The sequence below is a fragment of the Megalopta genalis genome, chromosome 4 (genome assembly GCF_051020955.1).
Source record: "Megalopta genalis isolate 19385.01 chromosome 4, iyMegGena1_principal, whole genome shotgun sequence".
In the NCBI taxonomy this organism is placed as follows: Eukaryota; Metazoa; Arthropoda; class Insecta; order Hymenoptera; family Halictidae; genus Megalopta; species Megalopta genalis.
This window is the reverse complement of record NC_135016.1, coordinates 23,197,447-23,210,735: the sequence shown is the minus strand read 5'-3', so window position 1 is coordinate 23,210,735 and position 13,289 is coordinate 23,197,447. Positions and strand designations below refer to the sequence as shown.

The following is a 13,289-nucleotide window of genomic DNA, read 5'->3' as shown; positions in this document are numbered from 1 at the left end:
TGACTTCTCGTTAAATGGAAACAATTTAGGTCTAATAAAGTCTACTAAACCGCGCCGTTCATCGCGGATAGAAAAATTTCAAGAAGATTTCGCTCTGAAAGCGTCGACGATTTCAAATGCGCCGTGAATATATTCGGGGAATAATTAAACCGTTTTTTTTCCCCCGACGCTTCGTTCGCGGATTTACTGGAAACAATTTTATTCCATAAAATAGCGCGAAGTAAATATAGACATTGAATATAATAAAGAGGAATATAATAAATAAAAGAGGGCGAAAATCAACTAGCAGAGCGAGCATTTTTTACGCTGATTCGAATTATGTGCAAATTATATTTTGTCAGCTGATTTTTTCGACGATAAAGTGATTCTATCGAACTACCGTAAAAAGTGAAATATTAAATTAAATAAAACTAAAATATTAATTCGTGTTTATGCATTGTTTACGCAGAAATAACAGGTCCTCTTCTTTTGTAAGAGTAAACGAGTCGATCGATTAAGCTATCACAGTCGATCGACGACTGATTCTATTCTTATTATCCCAAAACACGTCGGAGAAATGCCGATTCCCAGATTTTCTTTTATATCATTTTTTGTATAGTAATTTTTTTGCCGAAACTAATCTATTGGAAAAACGCGACTTCATTTACGATTTCATATAACATGTATATTTATTATCGAATCGATGAAATTCCGAATTTCAATTTCCATTTCCATTTCCATTAACATGAAATATCAAATATTACCCACAGAATTACGAAATTACAGCATTCGGTGCTCGGGATACCGCGTAAAATGCTGCGTGCACGGTGAACGTAAAACAACGTTCTTTTTTTTCTCCGACGCTTCGCCCTTCTAAAAACTGAACGGACAAGTTCGTCGCTTTAATACGCGCACGTGCGCGCGTGTATGCACGTTAATCGACGATAGTTCTGGCGTTAATCCGTGGCTCGTGAAATTAATTTTGCGTGCAAGGGTAAACCGCGTGCCATGTCCCCCCCCCCCCCGAGTTAGCGGTAAAAATGATTCAGCACAAGAGGACAGAGCAGTCCTTTAATTTTGGTAACGATCCACGTTCGCACGCATGTGCAGTCCGCGGATTGCTTAACGAGCTCCGGTCCGATGCATCGGCCGAACTCGTCTGCAACTGTAACGAGCTAATAGTTACAACGGAATCTTGCGGTTCGACCGTGAATAAGTCGATTTTCCAGAATTCTGTCGCAAATTGTCCCAAATTGTTCCAAATTGTCGCGGAACGCGATCAAATTTCAATTGCCCTTCGTCCGAGCTCTCGACAGAACCATTCGTAAATTTCTATTAATTTTCTACCTTCTCTATAGATGACTGTATAGAAAATACGAATAGAATGAACGTGTAAATATCTTTGCTTCAACATTCCGACCAAGAAATAGACCTCGGTCTTTGCATTATTGTTTGCACTTCTTGACTTCCCTTTCGACACGCATACGATTAGTTTGCGAGTCAGTGATTCGCTTATTCCGTTTCCCTTCGTATAATGGTATTGTATGCGCGAAAACATTTTATTTAGCCTTATATCACACGATAAATATTAACAAGGGAGAGCAATATAAACAGTACTCAGCAATCGATAACATGCATTTCTCTTTGGCTCTGTATTCTTTTGCTTTCAGTGGGTCTCCGCATTTGGTTATCTGTTTCTTCTTCGATCTATTTATGCAGTCGTGGCAATAATGGTGAAACCTGAAACAATAGAAAGACAAAAACTTATTCAAATTTTTACAGCAGGAAACAGACTTTCATTCGGTTTCGCGGTTTCGTAATTTATGCGGACAGTTTCATTTTACGTAAAGAGTCGCTACTAAATTAAAATATAATAATAATATAATAATATAATAACATAATAATATAATAATATAGTAATATAATAATATAGTAATATAATAATATAATAATATAATAATATAATAATATAGTAATATAATAATATAGTAATATAATAATATAATAATATAATAATATAATAATATAATAATATAGTAATATAGTAATATAGTAATATAATAATATAATAATATAATAATATAATAATATAATAATATAATAATATAGTAATATAGTAATATAGTAATATAATAATATAATAATATAATAATATAATAATATAATAATATAATAATATAATAATATAGTAATATAATAATATAATAATATAATAATATAGTAATATAGTAATATAGTAATATAGTAATATAATAATATAATAATATAATAATATAATAATATAATAATATAATAATATAATAATATAATAATATAATAATATAATAATATAATAATATAATAATATAATAATATAGTAATATAATAATATAGTAATATAATAATATAGTAATATAATAATATAATAATATAATAATATAATAATATAATAATATAATAATATAATAATATAATAATATAATAATATAATAATATAATAATATAATAATATAATAATATAATAATATAATAATATAATAATATAGTAATATAATAATATAGTAATATAATAATATAATAATATAATAATATAATAATATAATAATATAGTAATATAGTAATATAGTAATATAATAATATAATAATATAATAATATAATAATATAATAATATAATAATATAATAATATAGTAATATAATAATATAATAGTATGTTTTTATTAAAATTAGACATTAGTGATATTGTCATATTGATATACCCATAAGTCAGTAATGCACCAATTGCATCGATTCCTGTTTTCACCTTAAACAACAATTGTTTAAAATTACGACGATAATCCCATTAGCATTGTACCCATCGTAAACTTATTAATTGTATCCTGAACGATAAAATCGCTCAACACAGATTCCACACTGTCTAAGTTATCTAAAAAGGTAGAGAAACCGATCGAGGTGTAATTTATGTAATTCAAGGAATTCAATGAAACGTTGAACGTAATAATACATTAACCAAAGCACAAGTGCAGCCGCAGAAAGCAACAATGAAAACCGTTATCTAAAGCCTCGAAGGTAGAAGAAATGGGGGTAAGGCGTAGTTCGAGAAAAATACGAGGAGTTAAAAGAAAATAACTTCTCTTCTAGAGATCTTCTAAATCCAGGATTAGTTCGAGATCACATTGTGATGCTAGGCTGCAGACGTTTTTACGGTAGCTGTAAAGATACCGGGTCCGTTCTTCCGGAGAAAATAAATTGTCTTCATTGCGCCCGTCTGTTTTATATCGTGTTCTACCCTTGTTCGGTACGTTCCGTCGCGAAAGATACGCATTCGCGTGGCCTCCCACGCGGGTAGAATCCCCGAGCCTGCGCCATTTGTCTAACTGGACACGACCTCATATTTGTCTAATTACGTACGCAAGCACGCCGTGTGTCTGACCACGCATAAAGTCTACGCTACTGCTACGCACGGTTTCATACTACTTGCCGGATCGAACAACGTCCTGTTCTACTCGTCAGGCAGGTACATTATTTGCCTGGTACAACACGGCCCCGATTTACAGCCTGATTGACAACGGATTTCCTGCGGTAACTAGAGAACTCCGTTTTTTTGGGGGGAGATCTACCATGCGGGTGAAAATGACCTATTTCAGGCCTTTTGTTTCGCAGCTGCTGAAATTGTACAAAAATAGAGTACGAAGTGCGACGGATACGAGGTCAAATCAAATTTCACAGTAGGAAAAATAATATGTTATTTTATGGTTACGATGAGCATAATTTATTAATATCTGATCAACTGAAGAATGACATAAAACAATGGCTGTGTTCAATGTTATGTTAATGTTATGTAAGGGTTATGTTATTTACCCGGTTAGGTCAGCGGAACATGTTTGTTTTGGGACTCAGACTTACCTCAGATAGGTTGTGAGGTGCAGGTTATGTCAAGGTTATGTCAAGGAAATTTTATTCCCCCAGTTACGTCAGCCGAACATGTTGGTGTTCGCGCCCGCACGCATCTGAGGTAGATTGTGAGCTGTCGTCAAGGCTATGTCAAGGTTATGTCAAGGTTATGTCAAGGTTATGTCAAGGTTATGTCAAGGTTATGTCAAGGTTATGTCAAGGTCGTGTCAAGGTTATGTCAAGGTCGTGTCAAGGTTATGTGAAGGTCGTGTCAAGGAAATCTTATTCCCCCAGTTACGTCAGTCGAACATGTTGGTGTTCGCGCCCGCACTCATTTTAGGTAAATTGTGAGCTGTCGGTTATGTCAAGGTTTATCAAGGTTATGTCAAGGTTATGTCAAGATTATGTGAAGTTTATGTGAAGGTTATGTCAAGGAAATGTTATTCCCCCAGTTACGTCAGCCGAACATGTTGGTGTTTGCGCCCGCACTCATCTGAGGTAGATTGTGAGCTATCGGTTATGTCAAGGTAATGTTATTCCCCCAGTTACGTCAGCGGAACATATTTGTTTTGGGACTCAGGCTTACCTCAGATAGGTTGTGAGGTGCAGGTTATGCCAAACTTTTTTGTCATGTTTTTGTCATGGAAATGTTGTTTCCCTGGTTACGTCAGCAGAACATGTTTATTTTGGAGCCCGGTGATACCTCAGTACGTTAATTTGCCTTCACTTTGTCTAATTAAATGAAGAAGTGTAAAGATAAACTTATTTTTCTGTATGGTATAATCAAGCACGAAACTCACAGTAATCATATTTACAGTGTATCCACGTTTCAGGTGTGATTCACTGCACCCACTGTTTCTCTTTTGTTTTGATCGTAATCGACACTACGCAAAGAATCTCGTACCAAGTTTTACATTATTAAAAGAATCGTGATATTGACACCATGAAATTAATATACGAATGAGTAGATGAAACGAATTTGAATATTCATTCCTAGATTGCAAACATTAAAAAAAAAGAGTGAGAATATAAAATTGGATGGAGTTGAATTTCTGCAACGACATTGAGTGAATGAAATAGAAGAAATTAATCGATGGACATAGATTTTCAATCGATTAAACTTTTCGACACACTCACCGTGATATTTAAAAATTCAAGGATTTCGGGAATCGTAATTGGAAGTAATAACGACATGGATACGCAAAACGTTTCACCCGGATATGATGATAACGTCACAGTGACCTATGAAATCCGTTTAAACTGCAATGCAACATATCAGGTGCAACAGTTGACATTTAATATTCGTCCTGCTGCAATACCGTTGCCCTATTATAAAAAAAGAAAAACAACACACCTTTGGTCGTATAACTTCGGAAATGCGTTCTCCGTTATATGAACCCATGTAACACGAGTCATTTACGTTATGCATAAATACATTACGCGCGCTTTTGAGATCACATTTCAGAGGATTAACTGTAACGAACGTAGAGTAATTACTTAATACGCATCAGTCGCATATTCATCTTTTTACTTCAATGGAAACATTCGAATCGAAAATATCTCAAAATTTCCCGTTGATACTTTTTCAACGATGTTACGATCGAACGAAGTTCCGTGTCCAGAAAAACGACACGAAGAAATAATTCTCGTATGCAGAATTCACGGGTTAAATCGAACAGTTTACCGAACGCCATCCGTTCTATGATATTAATCGATCGCTAAATCACACGCGAAAATTGTGGCTGTTTAAATACTCGAGGGAAAAGCTAAAGTCGCTTTTCGTGTTCTGAAATTTTATTATAACTGTGCGAGCAGAAGTTTCTCCTTTACAATTACCTCTAAAAAGTTTATCTGCAATTTCGTGTCAGAATATTACTCTATGTTAAATATCTCACGTCGCTAGGAACCAGAATAAAAAAGTTACGCTTTGCTAATGTTATAACTTGTTGTTAGCAGACTGCGGATCTTTGTGCGAAATAAAAAGTTTCTGCATTTATGCTGAGAGAGATACGAGCCAAGCACAATATTCTTTTCTCTCTTTAATAATTTTAAGAACGTGAAATTAATAATATATCATAATTATAATATTTATCACATATTATAATTATATTATATTATTATATATATATATATATATATTTTTAGCTAAACTTTTCCTTGGGGGTTTCTATCTTTTCGACTTCACGTTCCAATGGATTTTGTCGAGAAAAGGCCTAAACTTTTCTTTGGTGCTTACGTCAAGATTATGTCGAGGTTATGCCAAGATTAGAACTACGTTAAAATTAAAATAAAAAAAAACCGTCGACATTGGACGCGTATAACTTTTAGCAAATGAATTCAGGACTTACGTTCCCAAATTCAGGACTTCGATTTTTGGACTTTTCTCGACAAATTCCATTGGGATCTACCCTATAACGTCAAATAAATAGAAACCCCCAGAAAAAGTTCCACCTTTTCTTCGTTTCTTTCGATCTTTTCGTTCTTTTAAATCACACCTACTCGTTTCTGCCATAAATGGCAGCCATAATAACGTGTCAATCCACATCAAATTCTTCCGTTGATTTTCCTGTTCCGTGTTCCATCCGCTCATTTTAACCATAAACGCTTCGAGTCCGCAGTCTAACCATCGCTATCGAAGGAACATGATTTTGATTACATTATTTACGATTACAGCAAAAATAAGGTATCGATTCCAATCGACTAATAGAGTCGCAGCAATAAGTGGAAAATAAGTGTGAGCATAAGCGTGCAACTATGACTGCCGCTTAGCATTTCACCTAGTCATTTTCGCGATACGCGCAGAAAATCCCCAAGTCAACGTCTCCTACATTATGGAACGCTCCGCATCCCCCGTCCCAGCTCGTTACGAAAGACAGCTCGAATGCCCTTAATGGTCTGCCCTAGACGAAATGGATAGCCGGTTGGTTGTATAAAAAAAAAATGACCCTTGGTCCTTGGATTCATCCCGACCTATTGGCTCCTATTACGAGGACTGACGTAATTGACGGATGGCCATTCAGGCGGTCTGCGCGGGAATAAATCGAGACGGTAAACCGCTCCTCCCGCTTCTTCGCCGATTCCCTCTTTATTCCCAGCCTTTGTCTCGAGTCCTCGCGCGGCCAGGGAGCTCGCTCTTTCGTCGATTAATACAAAACGCATTATCCCGCCCCGCGGTGATCAATAGCCTGGACATTCCCTGTAATAGAGGACGCGGAAAATGCTGATGCGACGGGCAACCAACGCGGCCACCGATCGATTTATTGTTTAGCAAGTCTGCTTGCTATCGATGGCAAACGATAAAGAATTTATCGCGCCGGTTCCGGCGTTGTTTGATCTTCGCGATCCAGAGGACCGGTAGATTTCGGGCGACGTTGTGGACCCAGCCGTGCTGTTGACATTGTCGTCGCAACAATTCATTTCTGACGACCAAAATTTGACTGTTTTTAAACGAACGTTTTCGAATGATTTAGACGACAGAGAAAACTCGCTCGATTTAGGCGGAGTCGAACATTCGTCGACGGAGATTTAATGTTTAACGCTTCGAGCGCGAAATTGTTTGCTCGGATTTGAGAAAATTATTTCTCTAAATGATCCGATACGTTTATAGAAATTTCATTAGTATCCGTTGAACGTAAGGTGTCGTGCAACTGATTTTTCCAATTTCAATTTCGGTACTGTAATTTCGTGAAATGTTTCGGATCGCTGGCGCGTCAGTCAAAATAATAATTAGATATCTGTCTGTTCGGATGATTTCTATGATGAAGCGAATCGTTTCAATCTCGCGTGGCTTTCGAAATTTCTACGAGGCATTTCGGATAAGTAGACTGCGAACGCTCGCGCAAAATGATAAAAGTGTACTTCGTTAATTACGTTCTCTGGAATATAAATAAACGAATACGTGCTAAATATAGCAGCGGTACTTCTACGAATACTCTGTGAAAATATTTTTCCAAAGGTATCGCTGACACGACAAACTTTTCGCGAGAAATTATGGCCTACGAGCTAATAGACCTCTGCCATTCTGGTACAGATTTCCATCGTATAGATGGATATCCATCTGTAAAATGTAAATTCGAATTCCCAGGATCACAAAATGGGTGACAATTATTTTTGCAATCTGACTGTTTCAAAAGCATCTCCCTTTATCTAGTTTCCATGCATATTGTCGCTATAAATATTCAGATCTCGGTTTTATGACATATTTCGGTAATCTTGAATTTGAAAAAGCATGGTTTATGAGCTCATATTAAAGAAGTAACGCGTTCGCTACTCTCATTAGTTTAACAGCAATTTTCCTTGTGTCGATATTATTGTCTCAGAATTTTCGTTGCATTAATTTACATAAAATAGAATTTCCAATTGGAAATAAACCTTCGGCTGATAAAATACTTTTTTCAATCAATATTGTCTTCATTTTAATAGGAACACGTCAGTATAATTTCCTCTAACATTATAAATAATCCATAAATGAACTGAAATCATTAGTATACTTCGAAATAAAATTCGAATAGGACAGTATTTAAGCATCAATCCAATGCTTTTTTAAGTTGAATGTTTAGTTTTCAAAGACACGCTGATTTAAAATAAACAAGACCGTTTGACATTTATTATTTCAGAAAGTATTTTTTGTCCGTGCCTCGGCTCTCGTGCGTTCTAACGGGAGAGCGAAAGAAGGAGAAAGGGAGAGAAAGTCCCATACCATCGTTTTTCTCCCCTATTTGCGATAAGCACGAGGGTGGCCTTGGCTCGTTCGGTGCTTAATAGCACGTAAGAGCAGGCAGAGCGTGCCAAAAATAGGTTGAACACTGAATAATTAATAATAATCATAATGTTTATTTAACGGCATATATTCATCGATGCGTAATTCGCGTCAGACACGTGGACACTCGTCAACGAAATTTAGGCAACGAGAATACGGTTTCGTAGTATAAATTCGGGTTTATCTCGATACATTTACAAATTCATCGATAAATTTATATATCGAAACTGACGAAAACGAGAATTTGCATCGAATCCTGTAATCTGATCATCGGTGCGATCACTAATTCTATTTATACGATTGTTTCCACAATGGTATATTTATGATAAATATCAATGTGAAATTATATGATACTCCTAAACGGTCTAGTTTCTCAGTTAACTCGCATGCTATTTAAGCTGATAGCGTATAGTTGTGATCATCGGTCGGTAAATCAACGATGACGATAATTCGTTATTATCGCATGTTTGTTATTAAATTCCGACTTTGATGTATTCGCGTAATCGTATGAAATCTAAAACGGTAAAATATTAGGAAAATATAAGAACGCTGTTACATTATTTCGGTCTAATTAAAATCGTTAAGAGGGAAAATCAATTAGAAAATAAGAATATAAATAAAAATATAAAAAAAATAAAAATGAAAGTGCCGCAAAATTAAGTCTGCACGTACGTGAACGGAAGTTCGGTTTTTACTCTTTCTCGATTGTCGAAGATCGACGATTTTGCGAATGAATGTATACTGGGTGTAATACTAATAATGATCGAATATACGTGAATCTGGGCAACTATGCGAACGTGTTGTACAGAAAGATCGGTGTACACGGTTCCATGGTTATAAGAAGAATGCTCTCGCTCGCATTCTGATCGTCACGAAATCTCCCTTCAAATTAGGAACGCGTATTTCAGGGGCCTGTATTTAGTGGCAGTTGTTAACGTATCTATCTGTAAATTTTTTATGGGTTTTCCCTTCGAGTACTACACAGTCTACGTTGCCGCGCAATATGGTCGATATCTTCGCTTCCATAATTACATTTGCATCCAGGATCGCCTGTAACGTTTACAAGAGTGCCAACCGAATTGTAATGTTCCGATCCGTAGGGTTTATTGTAACCGTTTTAATCTCTGGAGAAATTGCCACGAGAGTTTCACGGTTTATCACTATCGCTGTAATAAAGCTGCAAATATTTCTCGTGTTTCACGAGGCCCTGTGCGATATAACATTTCAAAATGGTATATTTTAGTACAACTTATGACTTCGAAATCAACATTTTCTGAAGCAATTGAAATAAACAGGAATTAACGATATATTTTTTTTATTACAAAATCGAAATTCTTCCTGCCGTACATTTTACACAATTTTTGTCATAAATGCCTAAAATCTGTAGCGCATTTTTATGCATCGATAAACAGATTTTTGATAGATCAATAGCATCGAAGAAGAAGAATAATTACCGACTGATCTATGAAAAAATAATTTCACGTATATTATTCTATTTAAAAAATGTTACAATATTCGACACATCGGAGCGCCGCTATTTATCCACGTTTTCATTAATTGGAAAATCCGTCGGACGAAAGGATTTTTTTTTCTCAAAATTTACATAAAAACGTACACAGTTCGGAGCATCGCATAGTTTCTTATCAATATCGACAGCGTTTTAGACAGAAACTTCGCAGACTCCGAAAGTTCGGAAAGCCCTAGTGAAACAGGCTCGCCCGAGAAACTCGTCGAAACTTTTCAATTTGATCTCACCTACGATCTTTCGAACTACAACATGTCCGTCGGTGTTTCGCGAAAATCGGCAACACTTTTGCTACGCTCCTGCAAAGTTCCGTCGGAGAAGTATTTACATAGATATCACAAATTAGGCATGCAGTTTCAATCTACTCGTTGCGTCCGCAGTTATTTCCTTGTTAACGCGCATTACCCTTCTCTGCATCGTAGCATTCTACATTAAGGACATTAAAGTTTGCATTACTGCACAAACTGGAATACTAATAATTAGAAATAGTCGTTTCTTCTTTTTATTTCGAACAAAATATTCCCGGATCTGGCTCGAACCCGACTCGAACGCGAAATCAGATTAAAATACAAAGAAACGTTCTTCGAAATACAGTGAATTCTCTGCAATTGTCCCTCGGCTTCTAAACAAAAATTGACAATTTGGGAAGAGTGGATTATTCGAGCCTCGTGGCTCGTTTTTATAGTTGTCGACAATCCTTCTTCGATCGCGGCTCGTTTTTATAGAAACCCGGGACAAAACCGACGGAACAGAATGGAATGAATAAAAACGATGACTTCAGTTTTTTATTTCTAATTTTCGGCCACGATTTGAAGGTAATTCGGAGACCACGTGCCACGATTCGAAGGCGACAAAACGACCGCACGATCACAAAAGCGAGCCGCGAGGCTCGAATAATCCCCTCTTCCCAAATTGTCAATTTTTGTTTAGAAGCCGAGGGACAATTGCAGAGAATTCACTGTATTTCGAAGAACGTTTCTTTGTATTTTAATCTGATTTCGCGTTCGAGTCGGGTTCGAGCCAGATCCGGGAATATTTTGTTCGAAATAAAAAGAAGAAACGACTATTTCTAATTATTAGTATTCCAGTTTGTGCAGTAATGCGCAATCTCCGCGTCCCAAATTGTCCATTTTTGTTTACAAGCAAGAAACAATTGGGGAGAATTTACTGTGCTGATCCGACGCCGCATTTCAAGCTAGCGAAAATCGTTGCAACCCCGGTGCGGATCGATGGAAATTTTCCCGTAAGTTTGAACAGGAGAACGTTCCTTTTAGAAGAAGCACGCCCCGGCATTTGTCAGAGCGATCCGGACGTGACGAGACTGTCGAAAGGGTGTTCGTTCGCCGAAGCAGTCTGTCGCGTTACGGCAACCGATCGCGCACCCGTCAAAATAACGCGGGACCTCGACGAAGGGGTTGGCTCGTCTGGTTGCGCTGCCGGGCGAAGTTTCCGGCGGCCGAGAGCAAGTCGCTGCGTGAAAATAAATCAAGCTCCGCAAACTCGCGTTCGCCGGCGTTACGTTGCCACATCCCCGTTTCAGTAAACTGCGGGATAGTTGGTGTATGAGTTAGCGTGGCCGCCGAGGGACGACGGATCGTGACGTTTGCGGCGTAAGTTGGCCGGCCGCGACTCGCTCCGCACTAGAATTTTTATTACGGCAATATGAAATTTCTGCGTTGTTTATCTAGCGTCCTTCCGGTGTCCGTTTCTGCTGTTGTTTTTGTCCGTTTTGCTGGAGAACGTCGACTGGAAGCACGGTTAACCCCATTTGCATCACAAGCGTATATATACGCTCAATTTTCCTGGTCGCTGTCACCGGAGCGTATATATACGCGGCTGCGTTCGGTATCGAATCCAAATATTTAATTAATAAAATAACACACTCCCTAACAGTATAAGATCACAGAGACAAGCACCGATACCGATAACTGTTACACCGCTTGGATGCAACGATGATTTGTTATTTTGCTTCTCTTTGTTATCTCTGCGATCGCTATCGCCGGTGCTGCGCGCATACTGAAATTTGTTAGTCGCTAAACTTATTCGTAACCTTAAAATAGAAATGGATAGGATTCTGGAATCTGAAAGCAGTTTTCCTGATTGTAGTGTAGAAAAAATTGTGCCGCTAAAAAGAAGACGAATTGGAGAAATAAGATTCGATAGCGATGATAGTGATAGTGATTGCGAAGTGCCTGTATGCATCCCACATTTCAAATATTACCACACTGAACAAAATTTCTAACAAATAATGCTGAAAAATGATTTCTTTTTACTTTTATACAATTTTACACCTAAATATGAAATAAAAGTTTTTCGGTGATATGGGCCTTTTTTCATATTTCCATATGATGCAAATGGGTTAACAATGCTAGTTTTTGGCATTGCACGGTTTGAAAATGTTAGGAGAAAATTGTTTAACCGTTCGAATCTCAAGCAGCGCGATCGCGCTGTTCAGATCTTGTATCGCGATCAAACTTTAGTGACGCACGTACATCGCATAGCTGCTTCTTTCATTTTTTTTCTTTTTGTTTTGTTTATCAATCTTGACGAGCGCTATCGCACCGCTTGGTTCTCTTCGCAATCAATTAAGACGAGCGCTATCACGCTGTTCGCCACTTTTCGACCGTGTTTTCTGAATAACCACTGGGACTCAAACGGTTGAAGAAATCATGAATGATTTTCGATGATGAAGGAAAGCAAAGGGAAAGCCTTTGAAAAGCGTTATTTGTTCGTTCTGACGATTTTGGCGTTGACGTGTGACAGGATTTAGGGGTTTAACACTGAACCTACTGTGCGACGATCGAAACGAGCGGTTTCAGATTTTCTATTTTCCTGTTTTGTCGGAATTACAGACACTTCCTTGGATCATGATTAACCCTTTCGCTACTACGGGCCACTATAGTGGCCCTCCATAAGATGTCACTGAGGTACTCCGGGCCACTATAGTGGCCTTTCGTATGATGCCACTGAGGTACTACGGGCCACTATAGTGGCCTTTCATAAGATGCCACTGAGGTACTATGGGCCACTATAGTGGCCTTCCATAAGATGCATTATATTGCATAATGTTATTTCCTCTCATACTGTAAATTAAAGAGCGCATGCTAAGACGTTATAAATACCCTGGAATACCCATTATTTATAAATACCCTTT

At 37.2% G+C, this 13,289-nt stretch overlaps 1 protein-coding gene across 10 annotated transcripts in view; it reads left to right on the top strand.

Annotated features, from left to right (window-relative positions):
- Nucleotides 1-13,289, top strand: part of unc-13 — a 646,812-nt gene that overhangs the window by 263,864 nt on the left and 369,659 nt on the right. The window lies entirely within an intron of this gene.